Source organism: Macrotis lagotis, chromosome 3 (assembly GCF_037893015.1).
Source record: "Macrotis lagotis isolate mMagLag1 chromosome 3, bilby.v1.9.chrom.fasta, whole genome shotgun sequence".
Taxonomy (NCBI): domain Eukaryota; kingdom Metazoa; phylum Chordata; class Mammalia; order Peramelemorphia; family Peramelidae; genus Macrotis; species Macrotis lagotis.
The window spans coordinates 87,003,951-87,018,527 of record NC_133660.1 but is presented as its reverse complement, the minus strand read 5'-3'; the positions used below and the strand labels follow the sequence as shown (position 1 = coordinate 87,018,527).

Genomic DNA, 14,577 nt, shown 5'->3' with positions numbered 1-14,577 from the left:
TGCAAAGTGTTGTAGAGAATGGTTGAATCAGTTCACAATTCCCAACAGTGTATTAGTCTCCCATTTTTCCTACATCCCTTCTAACCTTAGAGTTATTTTGATTTGTATTTCTAATCATTAGTGATTTAGAACTTTTTTCATATGGCTCTGCTTTCATTCCAATTTTGGTTGCATTTTTTTGCACAGAAACTTTAATTTTACGTAATCAAAATTATCCATCTTACTTTTCATAATATTCTTTATGTACTGTTTGGTTCTAAATTCTTCCTTCATCCATAGATTTGCCAAGTATACCAATTTATCCTCTGTTAATTTGGTTCTAGCATTCACTCTTTATGTGAAATTCATATTCTCATTATGACCTTATCTTGTTTCTGTCATACTATTTTCCAATTTACCCAGAATTTTTTGTCAAATAATGAATTTTTGTCACATAACATTGGACCTAGAGCATAGAAGATATGAGTTCAAAACCAGCCTCAGACTCATTAACAGTGTCATTCTTGGCATGTTGTTTTAACTTTCTCCAAGTTTCCTCATTTATCAAATGAAATATAACACCTATCACTCCTGGTTGTTATGAGATCATATCAGTAAAGTACTTGACATAGTGTCTGACAAATGATAGGTGTTAGCTATTATTACTATGGTTGTTACTACTACTACATCTACTACCACTCCTACTGCTTATTATTATTATTATTATTATTATTATTATTATTATTATTTGATTATCGACATTTAAATGGAAAGGGAAACACAAAATAATTGAAGTTGAATGGTGGAAAATTGCAAAGAATAATACTGACAGTAAAATAGAGATAAAAGAACACATATTCTCTTAGACTTTTGCAGATATAGGGGAAATCTCCATGGATGTAGAAATTTGCATTTAATGGAAATTTTCTTCACTGGAAAGGTTTTGTTCATTTCCCTCCTTTTCTTTAAAAATCATTTTTTAAAGAGATGGTTCTCTCAGAGGAAGACTGGAGAAAACTCAGGGAAATTTTAGGTAAAGTGCAAAGAAAGGATGTCATTAAAACTTTTTTTTAAAGAGTGCATCATTTATATCACTGGAAAGTTTTCCCACAATGGTGAAATTATGATTCCTTGAAGAACTGAGATACATAAAACAATGACATCATGTAGCCATTGCTTTTAAAGTCTTGTTCACTTTTTAAAGGTTTTATTTCTCCTATCTATTCCCACACCCTTATACAACTAGTTACCCAATTCCTGCAATATTCCCTCCTAGATTCTATTTAACACAGAAAAGCTCATACAGCATCTCCTATAGGAGCCTTTCCTAACACCTTTAGTTCTCATTTCTCTCCCCTCTTTGTCATCAAATTATCATTTTAAAATTATCTATTTTTTATGTTGTATCATCCTGGCAGAATATAAGCTTTTTGAGGGAAGGAAATCACATCTTGCCTTTGTATTTCTAGCATATATCTATGCACATAATAGATAATTAATAAATGCTTGCTGGATTGGATCTCTATAGTCTTCTGTGATGGGCTATAAAAGTAAAAAATTTAATGGAGAGAAAAGTAAAGTCTTTCGTTTGAATTTTAGAAATTCACTTGTGAGGGAAGTGCTTTTGTAAAAACATTATTACTTTGATGTTTCTAAAAAGAAGTGCTTTATTATGATTCTTCAGTGTGAAAATATTTTCCCTTAGAATAGAGATAACAATGTGACTCCCCTATGGAAGCAACTCCCATAGCTTCCCTTGGGTTCTAGGATAAAATATAAATTCTTCTTGTTTAGTTTGTAAAACCCTTTCACAACCATGTTCCAATTTGGCTTTCCAGATTGATTTACAGGACTTCACTTTTTCTCTTGTACTAAGTAGTACAGTCAACAGTTTTTGTTTTTGTAAAGGCAAAAGGGGGTTCAGTGGCTTGCCCAAGGCCACACAGCTAGGTAATTATTAAATGTCTGAGATGGGATTTGAACCCAGGTACTCCTGACTCCAGGGCCAGTCAACAGTTTTTACACACACTCTTACAAAAACCAACCAATAAACAAATGAAAACATGTCTTTTGCTCTATGCCTTTGTGTTGGCCATCTCTCATACTTAGATTACACCCTCTTCTTGCTGCTATCTCATGGCATCTTCTCTTTAAGAAACTCAAGCACCTTCTTCTACATGAACCTGTTCTTTACATTCTCCACTGCTAGCACCCCTCTACCCAAGCACTTTTGCATTGAACTACTTTGTGTATATTTGTATTTAATGATTGTGTATGTCAATTGTGTACTATCTCCCATATTAAAATACTAGTTCATTGTGAATAGATAGCTAGATAATACATTGGACTTGGAGTCAGGAAGCTTTGAGTTTAAATCTAGCCTCAGGGAATTATTAACTGTGACTTTGTGCAAGCTACTTAATGTGTTTGCCCAGGATTCTTCAACTGCAAATTGGAGATAATGTCCTTTGTCTTTGGGTTGTTGTGAGAATCAAGAGATACTGTTTTTAAAGTTCTTATCCCAGATCCTAGCACAGAAGTGCTAAATAAATGCTAGATGTTGTTTGTTACTATTAGCATGATTAATTATTATTATCACTCAATAGAAATTAAATTATTTGTATTTATATCCCCAGTATCAAATACACTATATGTGTAGTAAGTGTAGATATAAGTAGTCATTTTTCAATCTTGTCTGACTCTTCATGATTCTATTTGTGATCTTCTTGGCAAAGAAAGTGGAGTGGTTTATCATTTCTTTCTCTGGCTCATTTTACAAATGAGAAGATAAGATAAGGCACAAAGTCAGTGTTTAATAAATACTTGATTGACTGTGACTATTTCCTACACTAATACAAATCTCAACTCTTCTAATTTGGTAGATGATTTTCTATAATTACCAAAATAAAACAAAAACAACACTTGCAAATCAAGTTTAAAGCCTTTCCAAATTTAGCTAGGCTGATCATGGACAATGTTCATATAATCCACTGCAAATCATAGACCTAACATCTATAGAGGGGCTTGTTTGAGTTTATCCCCCTTCATAGTTAGATAATTGTCTTAAATACTTATTGTGTAGATGTATACTATACTAAGAGCTGGAAATACAAATAATATAAAACAAAAAATCAATCCCTACATTCAAGGGACTTGGATCTAATAGGACAAAATGCACATACAAGAGCAGAAGGAAACGGAATGTACATGTTCACAATGGAACAAGGTCAGAAGTCTGCAGAATCCTAAGCAGAATAAGGAGAGCTATGAACATGAAGGTCCTGAGCACATCCTTCAATGAATCCCCAAGAGGGGATTCAGTCATTGAAAGAAGGGGGCCCGGATTGTTTTTTAATTGCCCAACTGTTTCCAGGTAACTAAAACTTGCCTCAACCATAAAGAGGACAGAATTTAACTAGGGAAAGATACAAATATAAAGGATAGACAAGGAGCTCAACTTCTGCCTTCTTGTTATGAATGTTTCACTTTAAGTGGGTGTTTAGAATAATTGTCATTGAACACAACCTTTCTTCTAAAATAGATTCCCCAAAGCTAAAGAAGAAGGAAAAATTGGTGTTAGAAGCCATCATATGACACTCTAAACTTTACAAATAACTAATTAATACAATGTAGGATTACAAGTCAGGCATGACTTTTGAGAAACCACTCACCCCCACATGACACTGTGGACTCTAAGTTTAAAATAGTTAATTAATACAACAAGGTGTTAGAAATTAAGCATAGCTTTGGAAAATCAGGGTCACATCCACACTGCAGTGAGGTACTGGAAGAGAAATTTAGTCTGGTAACTGTGGTTATTTTTACTATTTTTTGATACAATGTATTTATACACTCTGTTTTCTGTTGGAGTATTTGGGGGGGGGTGTTTTGCTCACCATCTAATGCTTTATTCTCCATTATTAGAACACATTTTCAGTTAGCTATTATTGTTCAATTCCTGTTTGCAGCAAGTATGACCTGCTTTAAAACTCAATGCATAAAAATCAAAAGATGTATTAGAATTATATCATTTGCTTAAAAAATTCCTTACCTCAGGATTTCTTCAAATAGTGAGTTCTCATAAAATGGTGAATTAGATCAACTTTCAAAAGTTCAGTTTGCCTGTAACTTTTAAAAGATGTATTGCATCATGTTTGTTGCTGTGAACTGGTGCTGAGAAGATTGGGAATAATTCAGTAAAAAAGACTGACTAAAGGAATTGAGAATATTCACAGGAACTAGGTTCATTGATTTGAAGATGAAAGCTACCTTCAAAATTCTGTAGTCCTTTACCCTATCAATTTATGAGTGAGATAAATAAGACCAAGATAGAAGTGAATTTGATCCAAAGTCCTCAGTACCATGTCACTGTATCATGTCACTTCCATGTTTAAGAAACTTTCATATCTTCCTTGTGCCTCCAGAACAAAATACTCTTCCTTCTGGTATTTAAGGCCCTCATGATCTTACATCAATATATTTTTATGGGTTGATGACACAGTATTCTCTCTTGCACATTCTACATTCTGCACAGTACCTCCCACACAGTTATCCCCTCAATGTGTCAGTCCATCTTACTTTCTCTCTGTGGTTCATCCATTGTGCCCAGAATGCTTTTCCTCCTCACCTCAATGCTTAAAACCCAAAGGACCCTTCAGGATGCAACTCAAATGCCATGTTTTATAATAGAATTCTCTGAATCCCCACAGTTGTTAGTTCTTTCCCTCTAACTACTATACATTTATTATTTGGATATATTGCATTTTTACAGTGGTCTAGAAATTTTCCTTGGGAAAGGTGATTACTTTTGTTTTTGTTTTCTCTCTTGATTCCTCAACTCCTAGCAAAACACTGGCTACTAAGTGGGAACTTAAATAAATGCATATGACTGAATTATCTTCAAACTAACTGTCTGATCTTTAGTCGTTAAAGGTTACAACTCATGTAATATATGCCATCAAGGTAATCTTTTCAATAAAATTAATCAATATAAAAAGAAAAATTTCAGCATTTACTATGGAGGAAAGCATCATGCTGTGGAAGTACTGAGGAAGCTGCAGAGATAAATGGCACAACCTTTGTGCTCAATGAGTTTGCAACCTAATAGGGGAAATAAGTCATGTAAACAAAACACTAGGGAAAATAATTCTAAAAATAGAAATAATAGTTTCTGACTGGGAGAACTTCCATGGGAAAGGAAAAAGAAAACCTTTCCCAATCCCTTATAAATCTAGTGCCTACCCCTCTATTACCTATTTCTTATTTATTCTGTACATAGCTTTTTTGTGTCTATATGTGATATAATTTATAGTATATGTAACATGTGTACATATGATATATATACATATATATATTAGTTGTTGTTGTTGTTTAGTTGTTTCAGTCATATTCAACTCCTAGTAACCTCTTTTGAGATTTTTCTTGGCAGAGACACTAGAGTAGTTTGCCATTTCTTCCCAAGCTCACTGAGGAACTGAGGCAACCTGGGCTGATTGACTTAACCAGGGTCACATGGCTAGTAAGTGTCTAAAATCAGATGTGAACTCATTGCAATGACTTTTACTGTCACCAAGTCATGTGCTATATATTCATTGTATCATCTACCTATAGCTGCTGATAGATAAATAGATAGATAGATAGATAGATAGATAAATGATGATGGATGGATAGATCAATAGAAATCTATAGATAGATAGATGTAAATATATATACATATATATATATATATATATATATATATAAAATCATTTTCTTCCCAATTATATTGTAAACTTCTTGATGGTAGGAATTGTCTTTTGCTTCTTTTTTGTACCCTCAGAGCTTGACACAGTTCTTGCTCTGATACTTTCAACCAATTTGAACTTAGGCAAGCCACTAAGGCTCACTGGGATTCACTTTCCTCATCTGAAAAACGAGAGTGACTATTTGACTTCTGGGATGTCTTCCAATTCAAGAACAATGGGCAAATTGATAGACTGAACAAAATACTGTCATAAAGGAAACCACCCAATTTCATTCATTCAAAAACTGTCATCAAACTCTAAATCTTCAGTGACAAGAAACTTAAATTTGGTGAGAAAGAAGAAAATTGCCTATCATGAACTTTCAGTATAAATCCCTTAGGACTCTTGATCAATGATGAGAAAAAAAAAGGTGGTTGAAAATTGATGTAGAGAAAAGCAAGGGAATTTAACCTTCATTGTTTCATCTGTTCTGACAAATGGAGAAAATTTCTTTTTATGAAAAGATGATTTTCTTAATATAATCAGACTTCCATAACATCTTGGAGATGAAACTACTTATGGAGTGGACTTTTGACATAAAACTTAATCATGAAATAGAAGCATTTTAAAGTAAACATTTTTAAATTGAATAATGATAGAGTGATAATCCATATAATTTTTTTATAGTTCAGTCCTTCAAGAATCCATGATTTTATTTGTGTGGTAAACTCACCAGTGAATCAATGTGGATCATAGCTTATTAGACACTCTTTTAAAGTTGCTGGAGGTGGGGGGGGGAGCAGCTGGCCTTGGAGTCAGGAGTACCTGGGATCAAATCTAGTCTTAGACACTTAATAATTACCTAGCTGTGTGGCCTTGGGCAAGCCACTTAACCCCATTTGCCTTGCAAAAACCTAAAAAAAACAGAAAAAAAAACAAAAATAAATAAAGTTGCTGTGGTCAAAAACCCATCATTCTCTTGCAGAACTAGTGGTAAACCTGTCTGAAATTATATGAACTGGTTCTTAAAGAGAAATATAGTCTAGCCCTGGACTGATATTTTTGGCAAGGAAGAAGAACCTAGCAGAGATTCTACCAAGCAGATGAAGACTCTGTGACAAGTTGAAGAAGTAATGAAGAATTGACCTTAAAACAACAGAAGAAAATGATTTTTATATAATGGAGGTTTCAAATTGAAGGACAAACAGTGAAGAAACAGTAACAAATAACTTGGTTGGGGAAAACTGCAAAAGGAAGAGAATGGATAGAAAGAGATAAAATTGAGAAACATGTGGGAGTGAAGAGATTTATTATATTAAATCAACAAAAGAGAAAAGAAGGATATAAGAGGATTATCCATAAAGTATATTCCTAACTGAAAAGACAGGGCAGAAATCTTTAAAAGATTTTATAGACTTCCATGATCTATTTTTTTTTTTAGGCTTTTGCAAGGCAATGGGGTTAAGTGGCTTGCCCAAGGTCACACAGTTAGGTAATTATTAAGTGTCTGAGGAGAGATCTGAACTCAGGTACTCCTGACTCCAGGGCCAGTGCTCTGTGCACTGCACCACCTATCTGCCCCCAATCTATTGGGTTTTAACATGAGGTAGGCTCAAGGTTCACCTATGTAGATGAATGGAAGCTGGAGAAATGAACTGGTAAAAGCAAAGCATAAAGAAAAAAATGGATTGTTCCTTGTACAGATGAAGAAAGTTAATATAATAGGATATGTGGCAGGCAAAAAAACAAATAAGAGCTATTAAAAAAATCTATTGCATTCATTCATTCATTTATTTTAAAAATTTATGACTGAGAAAAGAGAATCCAGCTCAACAATATGTTGCTTACAGCAAATACACCTAAAATATAAATAACTATACAGATTTGAATAAAGAAATTGATTAAATGCATTAAGATTCTGCTGAAAATTAAGTTGCAATCATAATTTTGGACAGAGAAACAGTCAAACTGACCAATGGACAAACATAAAACCTACAGTCTCCTTAAAAGTACTCTAAGTTATAAAATAATATTAAAATTTAACATATGCACCAAAGGAACAAAAATATTTAAATAAAAGACTGGTTGAAATGCAAAAGGATTTTCATAGTAAGCATTAATTGTAAAAGTATTTATTATCCTTGTGGAATATGAGATGTCTAACAGAAAGCTAAACAAAAACAAAATTTCAGGGTAGAGTAGACTGTTGGAAAAATGACATTTGAAAAACTTAATTAGAGAACTAGAAGAGCATTAGAGTACTTATTATTTATCAAGCACTCATGCTCCAGTAAAGAAAGAAATACAGATAGGCAGAAAAATCTAAAATCCATAATTTGTATATAAAATATAAGACAATCCACTAAGTTGAGGAGAAAAGCCCAAATTCATAAAAGGTGAATAGTGAAATGTTTTTAGTTATTATAAAAAGAATGCAAATATAACAAAATTACAAAAGTCAAATGAAGAAATATGTGAAGGCATTCCCAACCTACCTCTTTGTGGAGGTTGGTGATTCACAAGTGTTATACATTATTCATGTTTTTGAACTTTTTCAATGTATCAATCACTTGTGTGATTTTTTTTTCTCTTAAAAATTACTCTTTGTCATGTGGGACGAATCTCTGGAATGAGAAGGGACAGGAATATTTGAGGACACATAATAAAGTAAGAAACAGAAAATATCAATAAAAATGTATTTTGAAATAAATTATGAAAGTGATGACACTAAGCAATTAAAGGTGAACTTACAACTCTGAATCTACTAACAAAATAGATTTTTATGCTATAATAATCAATACATCAAAATGTTTATAGAATTTGAAGAAAGATAAGAAATACATATGGATGAAGAAAAGATAATAAATACAAAAATGAAATAATGAAGAAGCATAAAGAAGAAATGAAATGTATTTCAAATTATATTATATATTATAAAACATAATGGCACTTTTAAAAGGCAGAAAATATAAGCAGTGGAATGAATTTTTAAAATTAAGATTACAGAGCGGACCATGGCCGGCCAGGCTGTCCCAGAGCCCATCTTCCAGGAGGGAGAGGACTGCCGGCCCTCCTGGGCCGAGGCGCCCGCTGGCTACGACGGCCCGACACGCACCTGCAGATCCTGGGCAAGCCGGTGCTGTAGCGCTGGGAGACCCCCTACATGCACTCGCTGGCCGCTGCCACCTCCGCCCGAGGGGGAAGGGTCCTGGAGGTCGGCTTTGGAATGGCCATTTCGGCCAGCAAAGTGCAGGAAGCCAACATCCAGGAGCATTGGATCGTTGAGTGCAATGATGGCGTCTTCCAGTGGCTTCAGGACTGGGCCCAGCATCAGCCCCATAAGGTTGTCCCCTTGAAAGATTTGTGGGAAGAGGTGGTACCCAATCTGCCTGATGGACATTTTGATGGAATTCTATATCACACCTATCCCCTCTCTGAGGAGACCTGGCATACCCATAGATTCAGCTTCATCAAGGCTCATGCTTTCCGCCTGCTGAAGCCTGGGGGTGTCCTCCTCACTTATTGCAATCTCATGTCCTGGGGAGAACTGCTGAAGACCAAGTACCCTGATATCAAAAAGATGTTTGAGGAGACCTGGATTGCAGCCCTGGTGGAGGCAGGTTTCAAGAAAGAGAATATCAGCACTATTGTGATGGACCTAGTGCCCCCTGAGGAATGCCAATACTACTCCTTCCCCAAGATGATCACCCCAACAGTCATCAAACACTGAAGATTCCAGTTTTCTCTTCCTACTAGGCTGACCCTGGAATGGGGGAACCAGAGACTCTAGCCTGCTAGGTTTGCTCAGTAGATCCCAGGCAACATATTAACAGTACTTGATAGAGGAACTTGACACAAGAAGAGAGGCAGAGAGTAAGCAGGGGATTGAGGGACTCTCTAGGCCTGTCTCCTGACTCAAGGCCCCAAGGGTAGTAAAGAGGCTTCTGTTTTAATCCAACAAAAGCCTACTAAGCTCTGAGTTGAGCCCAATGCTAGACATTAAGGTTTAGGATTTTTCTGTCTTTTGATTTGTCTACCATCTTAGTCCTTGAAAGCCACTCAGGGCCTTAATTTGTTTCATTTGTAGAAAAGGTACATGTACCTGCTTGACAAGAAAGTTAATAATTAGGCTACCTATATGGAATGTTCTTCACCAAAAGCCTCTCCGAGGAATTGTTTTAAGGAAATAGGCTTCCCCTTTTATGTAGGGCTTATCAAATGCTCTGGAGAAGTCCAGAGAAGTCTAGAGCTTGGCTACCTAGCTTTGAGGGGTTTATACCCCATTTTAGACAGAGTATTGCTAATCCAATAGTGAGTCTAGGGGTTAAATGCTCCTATAATGAGGTTTCCCCTCATTGGAGGGCTTTAAAGAGTCAACATCTACTTGTTGGGGATGGGATTCTTGTTCAGATGATAGCTGAATTAGATTGGGTGATTTCTGAGGTCTCCATAGCACCCCTTGGGATCATGGAAAATGTTTTTATGTTTCTTTGTAGCCTCAGGGTGTAGCACAGTGCCTGACACTTAATGCTTAATACTTTCTTGTTTGGCCAGTTAACCCCTTTCCTTTGAGATGGGTGGAGCATACAGTAGCTCAATGTTATGGATGGTAGAGAGGCATTGGATCTACTAGAGAAGACCCAGGTTCTTGTCTCACTTCTGGTGCATACCAGTGTGACTCTGGGCAAGTCACAGAACCTAGTTCCTCTAAGAATCTTCTTCAGATTAAGCTGCAGATCTGCATCGGTAGAGGAAATTTCTTCATCGGAGTGTCCCCTTTCATTGCTAAAGTCACAAGTTCAGTCCCTTTCCCTTTATAAGTGAAAAAACTGAGAAGTGATTTGTTCTTAGACACTAAAGTTGGAGTTGGGATCTGAACTTGGGTCTTGAGTCCCAGAGGCTAAGGGACTCTAGGCTCCAGCAAGTTCCACAATCCCATTTGTTCTTTTTCAGTCTGTTTCCCTATGGAAATCCATTTGAAAGCCTTAATTTTTACTAATACACTGTGAGGCCCCTCTCCATCTTTTATTCAGATTTTGGTGCTCTTCAGACCAGGTGCTCTACTGGGGTGGCAGAGGTCCTGTGGGGGGGAAGGGAAGGCCTTGTATTTTCTCAGTTGTAGCAGAAAACCTGTTGCTAAAATAATAAAGCAATTCTGACCTCGAAAAAAAATTATATTAAATTAAGATTTAGAAAAAAATTAACAAAGCAATTCAAGTGTTCTTTAAACCCCCATAACCCAAATTACTGTGGAAAGAACTCATCATTCAAAAATACAGACATGGTAGAAAAATTGTATAGCCATTTGTCAGAAATTTGGCTGTCTGTTGTCTTTATACACTATAATTAATTCCAAATGAATAATATATTTCAGTATTTTATAATGTATAAAATTAGAAGTGGGTAGAAGACTATATACTTTGCAACTCTAAGTAAAATTTGTTAAGGTCTGATATAGAGAATATTATAAAATTTTAAAATACATTTGATAAAATAAGAGTAAATATTTCTGCATAAATATAAAAAATGGGAAACCCAAATAAAAGAAAATATATAAAAGCAAACATTATTGCAAAAGACATCCTTTTTAAAAGTCTGATTCCTGAAATACACAAAGAAATGATACAAATCTATAAAATAAAAGTCATTTCTTATGGATGAAAGCACACAACTTTCCAGATGAAATTTAAACAGAACAAATGTCTAAAATCACAAACAAAATTGCAAATAATCAGATAAATGTTAAGGTAAACTTTGGTGTATTTTGTTTTATTCATCAAATGGGCAAAATAGTAAAGGATGGGAAAATTCACTATTGAAGAGGTTTCAGAAAACAGATCTGGTACTTCATTGTCAGTGTCATTGTGATCTGTTCTATTTAAAAAGATAAATTATTCAGATAAAATTATTCAGACACATGATCCAGTGATTACACTACTTGATTTGCACTCCCTTAAATCTTATATACCAGAAAATAAGTAAAAAAATATTCATCAGAGCATTCTCTTTTTGAAGTAAAAAGTAGAATATACACTATATTCCCAATGATTGGCGAATGGCTGAATAGATTTTAGTACGTGAAAACAATGAGAAAAAATTCAGGTTCAATACAATGAACAGTATTGCTTTTTGTTAAAAGTAAAAAATGTAAATTTTCATTCTTGTAAAATAATAAACTGAAAAATATAAATTGCTTTCTCTTCTGTTCTTGCTACTGTCAGTCTTTCTCTCTCCCTCATGTTATTCAACAGTTTTTGGAGAATATATTTTGAAATTTGTTAGGGTAATTGTTTATCAGTTTTATGAAAGCTAAATTCATCAATAATTTTAAATCCTTCAAAAGTTCCCAATTTGTTCCTAGATCAAAGCCTAATTGATGGCCCAGGTCAATAAGTATACTGATGAATCATAGTTTTATTATTTATGATACAGTCTGGTAAAGGTTTCAAATGAACTAAAAGGTTAGAAGTTTTCCACTCATAACAACAAAAAAGAATTGCATTCTAAGATTTTTTTTTATTGATTGATTTTACTCTATTTCCGCATTGCAATTGACACCTGCTAATAATTACAGTAAAGGCTAGTAATGGGAGGAACATTTAGATAAAAAATAAATGACAAGCTATTGACTGAAGGTGCTGATTGGAAACATTTTATGCATTGTTGAATATTATGTAATAATTTTTAGTAGATTACTGATGGAATATAGGGCTCAGAGGAATTTGGGGGAGTTATTTCCTGGAATAGGGTGTCAGGTGTCAATAGTAATAATTAACTTAAATATGCCTTACAAAATTTTGATTATTATTCTAGAATAAAGAATTAAACAAAGATTCCTAAGTAACTAAATATAGTGTGTCCCTACCAGATTGACAGATAATGATGGTAACATTTTACACTGCGAAAAAAAATTATGCAAGAATCCTGGATTTGTCTTAGAGTCATTTTTAGTTTAGTGTTTAAGGTAGAGATGGAATCTAGGTTTTAAGATAATCAAGATATACCCACTAAATTCTACTGGATATTTTGAGTACTATTGAGTTTAATTTCAAATAAAAATATATTTTAAAAATAAATTTAAATAGCAATATTCTGTTACTAAACTCAATATTCTATATTTTTGAAGCAACATGTAAGCTTTCCTTTACACTTGATAAGCATGTTGATTTGAGAATACTGGTTTTTCTTATGGTATTTATGTATTTAAAAAAGAAAATACTACTATTTGAAAAATACTAGGAAGGGATGTATTTTTAAATGTTTCAACAATTAAACAGGTTTGTACATACACATATAAATATATATATTTCCTTTTATTCATATAATTATATATATATATATATATTTCTGCTTCCTTTAATGGTTTTATTATCTTCAGATATTTTCCATAATTTTATAACTAAATAGTATTTTTGAAGCATCGAAAATAACTAATTCTTCCTTTTGAAATTGCTGAAATACAACATTCCCTTTCCTTAGAACTAAGCTATTAAAATGACTGAAATAAAACACACACACACACACACACACACATATATATTATATATATATATATATATATATATATATATATTCCTGACAGCAGCCAATATGACAGTTTTTACAATGAGTCAACCAACAGAATTCTGAGCATAAATATTTGGATTATATGCATCATACTTGAGATGATGCTTCAGGCACATAGTCTCAAAATTTGTCAATCCAATAGACTAACTGAAAAAGATCTGATACTATTAGTTCCCTTCCTTTTCATTTTGAAAAATTGATCCCTTTGACCTTTTGTTTCTTCAGATGAATTTCATAATATAATTTTCTATTTCTATAAAGTAATTCATTGATAATTTTGTTCAGCAATGAATAAGTAAATTAATTTAACTAGTAGTCTGACTTTTCTTATGTTTGCTCAGCCTACCCATGAGCAATTATTCCACCAATTAATTAGATGTCTTTATTTATATCAAGAGTGTTTTTATAGCTGTGTTCATATAATTCCTGTATATATTTTAGTGGTAAGAGACTATTATGTCTGGTGCACATAGGCTTATTTAACTAGGAAGTAAAAATTTAAATAATAGAAAAGTTGTCAGAGAGTTTGTCAAATATTTATGAGGCACTCAATGTGCTAAATATTGAGGTGTCATGAAAGACCAAAAAACAAACCAAAAAAATAGTTCTTATCCTCAAAGCACTTGTATTCTAATTGGTGAGACAATATATAAATGTATACATAAAAACATATAGAGAGAATAGAAGGTAATCTCAAAGAGAAAAAGGGGAGATAAACCCCTGCAATTGATGCTTTTTACATGATACAGTGGAAATATTGTTGGACTTGAAATCAGAATGATATGGGTTCATATGCCTTTTTTGATACTAACTGTATTACCCTGAACAAGGCAATTAACCAGAGTACCTCAGTTTTCTATTGAGGACATTGGACTAGAAGGATTCCAAGTATATTCCAGCTCTTGATTTCTGTTCCTATGAGAATTGTTTTGTGAATGACTTTCCTACCAGGATTCATTTTAATCTAATCTTAAATTTTGAAGGTAAGTTATCAAGGAATCTAAAGTTATAATAAAACATCCTTCAGGAAATAAGAGTAACATGCTAACCATCCTGGGGATCCTAAAACCTAAGCAGAACTCTCAGTAAAGTCAATGTGCAATTTTTCATGTATCAGATTATATAATGCCCCCTAGATACAATACCACTGCATTTACTTATGACTAACTGATGGTTTTGGTTGGAGTTATTTTTTTTTTAATTTGAGTTTTGCAGTGTCAAAAGATTGAGAAGATGTGAAGGCTTGTGTTCAGTATGTCAGATGCAAGACTAGAATTCCCTATCAGGAACTGCATCGAAGGGATAGATT

The 14,577-nt window shown here is 33.8% G+C and overlaps 1 protein-coding gene and 1 pseudogene across 1 annotated transcript in view; both read left to right on the top strand.

Annotated features, from left to right (window-relative positions):
- Positions 1-14,577, top strand: part of GALNTL6 (polypeptide N-acetylgalactosaminyltransferase like 6) — a 1,756,803-nt gene that overhangs the window by 1,092,883 nt on the left and 649,343 nt on the right. The gene's annotated exons all lie outside the window — the stretch shown is intronic.
- Positions 8,717-9,481, top strand: LOC141516153 (guanidinoacetate N-methyltransferase pseudogene; annotated as a pseudogene).